This window comes from Myotis brandtii, unplaced genomic scaffold (genome assembly GCF_000412655.1).
Source record: "Myotis brandtii unplaced genomic scaffold, ASM41265v1 scaffold55, whole genome shotgun sequence".
Lineage (NCBI taxonomy): Eukaryota > Metazoa > Chordata > Mammalia > Chiroptera > Vespertilionidae > Myotis > Myotis brandtii.
The window spans coordinates 1,476,193-1,483,780 of record NW_005370042.1 but is presented as its reverse complement, the minus strand read 5'-3'; positions in this window follow the sequence as shown (position 1 = coordinate 1,483,780).

The following is a 7,588-nucleotide window of genomic DNA, read 5'->3' as shown; positions in this document are numbered from 1 at the left end:
TTTTATATATATATTTTATTGATTTTTTACAGAGAGGAAGAGAGAGGAATAGAGAGTTAGAAACATCGATGAGAGAGAAGCATCGATCAACTGCCTCCTGCACACCCCTCACTGGGAATGTGCTCGCAACCAAGGTACATGCCCTTGACTGGAATTGAACCTGGGACCCTTCAGTCCACAGGCCGATGCTCTATCCACTGAGCCAAACCGGTTAGGGCCTCATTGTGGTTTTAATTTGCATTTCCCTGATGATCAGTGACTTTGAGCATCTTTCTTTCCTTTTTAGAGTTCAGCCCAGTTCCTGGCTTGCTTACATCAGTAATCCTCTCCCTTTCCTCAGGATGTCCCTCAACGCTCTGCAGGCCCTTGTCACTGTTCTCCAGGCACCTGCACCGCCGCTGCCTAGTCATACACCTCTGCTGCGTCTTCCTCTAGCTCCCCACTTCCCTTTCTCTGGCATTTGATATTGATGACATTGCTGTGGCCAGCTCGGTTCTGAGGATTGCGTCTCTGATTCCCAATGGTGCTAGGCCTGGATCTTGGCGGGGTTCAGTGGGGGAGGTGTGGGCCGGTGCCTGTGTTGCCATGGCCCCCTGTGGCACCTCCCCTCACCCTCCAGAGCGAGCTTCCACATCCTCTGTGCATCCACTGACACCTGTCCTGCTCCTCTCCTCTGCCCTGGAGGTGAAGGATGTGACCTAAGCACACAGGCCTGTTAGGATCCCTGGGCCCAGTTCCTGAAACACAGTAGGTGCTTAGCAAATGCTCCTTGAATGAGGACTGGGACTGAAGGCCCAGTTCCTCCTGGGCTCCTCTGAGGCTGTAGCCTCTGCCTTTGTCCCTGCAGGGGCCACACGGTGCTGGGCATACGCTAGATCCTCAGTGTGTCCTGTCCCGCGACTGAAAGGAAAGGGTAAGGAATGGTTTATAAAAGTGACGAGGGCCAGGGGAATTCATAGCAGGGTGGTGCCGGCCAAATGATAATAGAGTTTTCTAGTATCCCCCCAGCTGTTTCCATCTAACCGTGGCTTTGAAACACTTCGGTTTTTATTCCATTTGTGAAATGCTCATGGCCAAATGATAATAGAGTTTTCTAACAGTTGGGTATCCAGGTTGTGCTTTTCCGGAGCCAATACCAGCTGCCACGGACAGAAAGCAGTGTTTGATTGACGAAGCGATTTGGATGTAAGACCAGGGCTTCCATTCAAGTTTCTCACCTAAAACAACCAGATTGTGAGACTTCCTAGTTAAGAGCTAAAGACGATGAGGTGTGGCATTTGAATTTTAAGCACCGAGGCTACTCGTGTGAGCCTCGCCTTTTAGTCCTTCCGTGGAGCTCGTCCCTGCCCAGGACGGGAGAGCGGTCATGCAGTCTCCTCTTTCACAGACAGGGAGTCTGCAGTCATGGGTGTGATGGCTCCTAAAAGGTGCTTGCTTTTTGCCAACTAATGCCTCAGCGATGCACGCCTGCACACACCCTGAGTGCGGGAGTCAACAGGTTGACCTTGAAACCCAAGATGCCCTACTCATCCTGTGAGCGATGAAGCTGCTACGCTTTTCTGCTTTGTGTTGTGTTTTCATCGGTGACTGAAGCCTTCCTCTGGCAGCACTGTGGAGCAGGGTGGCACGGGGTTGGTTGGGTTTTGTGAAGGGGTAATTCTTAAGTTTCAGTCCCAATCCTAGGGGGGCTGGAGTGAGGGCTCTTCCCAGCTCCCCCGGCAGCGGGACTTGGGACATTGTTCTGTGACTCCATTGCTGAAGGCAGCACTGGCAGGCGGGGAGACCAGCCCCACCCCTGGCTGCTTCTCCACCACAAAGGAATACAGTGAGTTCCTTTGTTGTAGGAAGAATGCCAGCCAGCCTCACCTGGTGCCTTCATGCCTCACGGGAGCTTGGAGGATTAAATTGCACCCTCTCCACAGGCTAAGTGACTCGGCTCTAGATGCGTCCCTTTTTGCCTAACCCAGAGCGATGCTGGATTTGCAGAGTTTATTGCATGTCTTTGGAAAAGTACAGTTGTTACGTTCCCAAATCGTTTATTAGAAAACAAAGTCAGAGCCTGTTCATCCCAGGGGCGGTGGCATCATATCTTCACGCGAGCAGCAGCTCCCGGCGGGCGCCCGCCCGGACAGGTCTTGCTCTTTGGAACAGAAGCCTCTTGTCTGAGTGTTTGTGAGAGGCTTACTGCGCCTGGCAGATGTCGCCAGATGCATCAGGTGTCTGGGGCCAGATCCAGCCACTCAGGAGTCATCGGTTTTGCTCACACACGGTTCTGTTTGAAAATTGCAGATCAGTTTTTGAATGTGGGGATTTTGCATGCAAATCCGGATCTCCGGCTTCTTTGACCACAGGAGCGTGTTGCCTCCAGGAGCTCAGGCATGTGTCTTCCCGTCACCAACTTCACATAAACGCCCTCCCCGCCCCCCTCTTACCCCCCTCTCAGGTGGGAAGACAAAGAAGGCCTCTCCCCTAACCTCTCTCTGCCCCCCTCCCCCCACCGTCTGCCTGGCCCTGTGAGTGGAGGACTCCCTGGAGGCCGCTCTGTAGTTTGTGGTGTGGTAATCACAGTGTAAATTGAGATCTCAGCTCTGGGTGAGCGGTCTAGTTTCTCCCAAACATTCTGAAGGGCAGAAACCATATATTAACTAACATAGGTGTTTAAGACTGCGCCCAAACCAGGTCTGGTTATGATTTGTAACAAACACTTGCAGGGGTGGGCATTAGACACGGGGCTCCCACCCCCTGGGCTTTGACAGCCCGTGGAGGAGGTGAGGGTCCTGCGGAAGCCCCTGGCATTCAGTGGTCACTCACCATGTGCCGGCCACTGCACTGGATACTCTACATGTTATTTCATTTAAGCCCCAACAGCCGAATGAGTTGTATCTCCATTTCCCAATAAGCGACTCATGGGAGGCCACAGAGCTATGGCTGGATGGAGCCTGGATTTGAAAGTGGGCACCTGATTCCAGAGTACAGTGTTCTGCTGTGGCCTTCTAGACGTTATTCAAACGGGAGAACGCCACTTAAGAAGAGTGAAGGTCCCACACCAAGGTCACTGTGCACAGTGAAGGTCCCACACCAAGGTCAGTGTGCACAGTGATGGTCCCACACCAAGGTCACTGTGCACAGTGAAGGTCCCATGCCAAGGTCACTGCGCACAGTGAAGGTCCCACACCAAGGTCAGTGCTCACAGTAAAGGTCACACACCAAGGTCACTGCACACTGTGAAGGTCCCACACCAAGGTCAGTGTGCACAGTGAAGGTCCCACACCAAGGTCAGTGTGCACAGTGATGGTCCCACACCAAGGTCACTGCACACTGTGAAGGTCCCACACCAAGGTCAGTGTGCAGTGAAGGTCCCACACCAAGGTCAGTGTGCAGTGAAGGTCCCATACCAAGGTCAGGGCGCACAGTGAAGATCCACACCAAGGTCAGGGCGCACAGTGAAGGTCCACACCAAGGTCAATGCTCACAGTGAAGGTCCCACACCAAGGTCACTGTGCACAGTGGAGGTCCCACACCAAGGTCACTACACACTGTGAAGGTCCCACACCAAGGTCAGGGCGCGCAGTGAAGGTCCACACCAAGGTCAGGGCGCACAGTGAAGGTCCCACACCAAGGTCAGTGCTCACAGTGAAGGTCCCACACCAAGGTCAGTGCTCACAGTGAAGGTCCCACACCAAGGTCAGTGCTCACAGTGAAGGTCCCACACCAAGGTCAGTGCTCACAGTGAAGGTCCCACACCAAGGTCAGTGCTCACAGTGAAGGTCCCACACCAAGGTCAGTGCTCACAGTGAAGGTCCCACACCAAGGTCAGTGCTCACAGTGAAGGTCCCACACCAAGGTCAGTGCTCACAGTGAAGGTCCCACACCAAGGTCAGTGCTCACAGTGAAGGTCCCACACCAAGGTCAGTGCTCACAGTGAAGGTCCCACACCAAGGTCAGTGCTCACAGTGAAGGTCCCACACCAAGGTCAGTGCTCACAGTGAAGGTCCCACACCAAGGTCAGTGCTCACAGTGAAGGTCCCACACCAAGGTCAGTGCTCACAGTGAAGGTCCCACACCAAGGTCAGTGCTCACAGTGAAGGTCCCACACCAAGGTCAGTGCTCACAGTGAAGGTCCCACACCAAGGTCAGTGCTCACAGTGAAGGTCCCACACCAAGGTCAGTGCTCACAGTGAAGGTCCCACACCAAGGTCAGTGCTCACAGTGAAGGTCCCACACCAAGGTCAGTGCTCACAGTGAAGGTCCCACACCAAGGTCAGTGCTCACAGTGAAGGTCCCACACCAAGGTCAGTGCTCACAGTGAAGGTCCCACACCAAGGTCAGTGCTCACAGTGAAGGTCCCACACCAAGGTCAGTGCTCACAGTGAAGGTCCCACACCAAGGTCAGTGCTCACAGTGAAGGTCCCACACCAAGGTCACTGTGCACAGTTAAGGTCCCCCACCAAGGTCACTGCCCACAGTGATGGTCCCATGCCAAGGTCACTGCACACAGTGAAGGTCCACACCATTGTCAGGGCGCACAGTGAAGGTCCCACACCAAGGTCAGTGCTCACAGTGAAGGTCCACACCAAGGTCAGTGCTCACAGTGAAGGTCCCACACCAAGGTCAGGGCGCACAGTGAAGGTCCCACGCCAAGGTCACTGCACACAGTGAAGGTCCCACACCAAGGTCACTGTACGCACAGCAAAAACTCAGTCAAAGCTGGTTTTTGTTTTGTATTTTGTTGGCCATGTGCTAGGGATTGGGGCATTGGGGGAATAGAATCTTGCCTCCCAGGGCTTATCATCAGTGTCGGGAGGTGGTGGGGAGTAGATTTTACAAATTATTATAATACAGTGGGATACATACAGCAGTAGCTGCGGTCCCAGTTGGCCATTCCCCCTGTGTGGGGAGAAAATCCACAGCTCCGATCACTAATGTGAGGAGCCTCTCTGCAGAGTGAGATTGTGAAAGGTCTTCATGCCAGATGACTTTTAAAAGACTTGTTTTTGTTCTTTCCTGGAGGAAAGGTTAAACAAATAGAAACTGTTCTATAAATAAAGGGTAAGTACTGTTCAGCGAGAACTTAAATGGTGGTGTGGCATCTGGGAGGGAGGCAGAGCAGAGCCGCCGCAGCCCGCAGGGCAGGGAGGGTGCGGAAGCAAAGCCACCGCTCAGAAAAGTGTCCACCACCCAGATGAAGGCCTTTCTCTGGCAACTGTGGGAGCCCCCAGCCTGTCTGCCTGCTCCCTGCCCCCTGAAGGCAGCTGCCTCCAGCACGCCCCACCCACTTTTCCCACAGAGCTGTGGGCAGCCTTCCCTTTCAAGAGAGAGGCCTTAGGGGAACACACTTCTGTATATAGAAGAGGCACATCTACAAACACTAACTATCCTAGTCTTTCATTTATACATATCAACCTATAACACAAGATCAGAAGAATTTCGAGCAAAGTTTATTGCATAAAAAGAAACATCAAGGTAAGCAAAGCAAACAGCTGAATCCCAGAGGAGAGAGATATGTAAGAAATTTTTAAAAATGTTAAAAACAAAATGTATATTAGTATCTTCAGGGAGGTTCCAGAGGCCATCTACACTAATAAAAGAAAAACATGGTAATTAGCGTACAACTGCTACCCTTTTCATTGGCTAATCAGTGAGTATATGCAAATTAACTGTCAGCCAAGATGGCGGCCGGCAGCCAGGCAGCTGGAAGCGAACACGAGGCTTGCTTGCTCCAGTGACTGCAGACTCCAACGTTCCCCGCCTGACTTGCCGGCCTCTGAGTTGCAACTCTAAGCAACTATGTAGCAAATATAGAAGCTAAAAATAACCCCAGAAACCAGCTTTCAGCGGGCAGGGATCTCAGAGCTGAAGTTATACATTGTTTCGATTATAGAACCTAAACAAACCAGATACCTGCTCTCAGAGCTAGAGCCAGAGCTAAAGCTGGCCCAGAATAAAATAAAAAAAAGGAGCGGTTGGGAGCTTCAGTCAACAACCGCCAGCCTGAAAGCAGCCCTCAGCCCCTCACCCAGACTGGCCAGGCACCCCAGTGGGGACCCCCACCCTGAAGAGTGTGTGACCAGCTGCAAACAGCCATCATCCCCTCATCCAGGCTGGCCAGGCACCCCAGTGGGGACCCCCACCCTGAAGGGTGTGTGACCAGCTGCAAACAGCCATCATCCCCTCATCCAGGCTGGCCAGGCACCCCAGTGGGGACCCCCACCCTGAAGGGTGTGTGACCAGCTGCAAACAGCCATCATCCCCTCATCCAGGCTGGCCAGGCACCCCAGTGGGGACCCCCACCCTGAAGGGTGTGTGACCAGCTGCAAACAGCCATCATCCCCTCATCCAGGCTGGCCAGGCACCCCAGTGGGGACCCCCACCCTGAAGGGTGTGTGACCAGCTGCAAACAGCCATCATCCCCTCATCCAGGCTGGCCAGGCACCCCAGTGGGGACCCCCACCCTGAAGGGTGTGTGACCAGCTGCAAACAGCCATCATCCCCTCATCCAGGCTGGCCAGGCACCCCAGTGGGGACCCCCACCCTGAAGGGTGTGTGACCAGCTGCAAACAGCCATCATCCCCTCATCCAGGCTGGCCAGGCACCCCAGTGGGGACCCCCACCCTGAAGGGGGTGTGACCAGCTGCAAACAGCCATCATCCCCTCATCCAGGCTGGCCAGGCACCCCAGTGGGGACCCCCACCCTGAAGGGGGTGTGACCAGCTGCAAACAGCCATCATCCCCTCATCCAGGCTGGCCAGGCACCCCAGTGGGGACCCCCACCCTGAAGGGGGTGTGACCAGCTGCAAACAGCCATCATCCCCTCATCCAGGCTGGCCAGGCACCCCAGTGGGGACCCCCACCCTGAAGGGGGTGTGACCAGCTGCAAACAGCCATCATCCCCTCATCCAGGCTGGCCAGGCACCCCAGTGGGGACCCCCACCCTGAAGGGGGTGTGACCAGCTGCAAACAGCCATCATCCCCTCATCCAGGCTGGCCAGGCACCCCAGTGGGGACCCCCACCCTGAAGGGGGTGTGACCAGCTGCAAACAGCCATCATCCCCTCATCCAGGCTGGCCAGGCACCCCAGTGGGGACCCCCACCCTGAAGGGGGTGTGACCAGCTGCAAACAGCCATCATCCCCTCATCCAGGCTGGCCAGGCACCCCAGTGGGGACCCCCACCCTGAAGGGGGTGTGACCAGCTGCAAACAGCCATCATCCCCTCATCCAGGCTGGCCAGGCACCCCAGTGGGGACCCCCACCCTGAAGGGGGTGTGACCAGCTGCAAACAGCCATCATCCCCTCATCCAGGCTGGCCAGGCACCCCAGTGGGGACCCCCACCCTGAAGGGGGTGTGACCAGCTGCAAACAGCCATCATCCCCTGTGTTATAAGACAAGAATGGCTGCCAAATAAATGAACAGCTAGAAGAAAAAGTTCTTAGAAATTTAAAATATAATTAAAAATAAATAAATAGGGTAAAAGAAGAGTAAATAGAGCTGAGGACTAGTTAGTGATCTGGAATATAAAGTTATGGAGTTCTCTCAGAACACAGAACAAAAAGAGAGATATGTTAATAGAGTGAGGATGAGACCCAAGA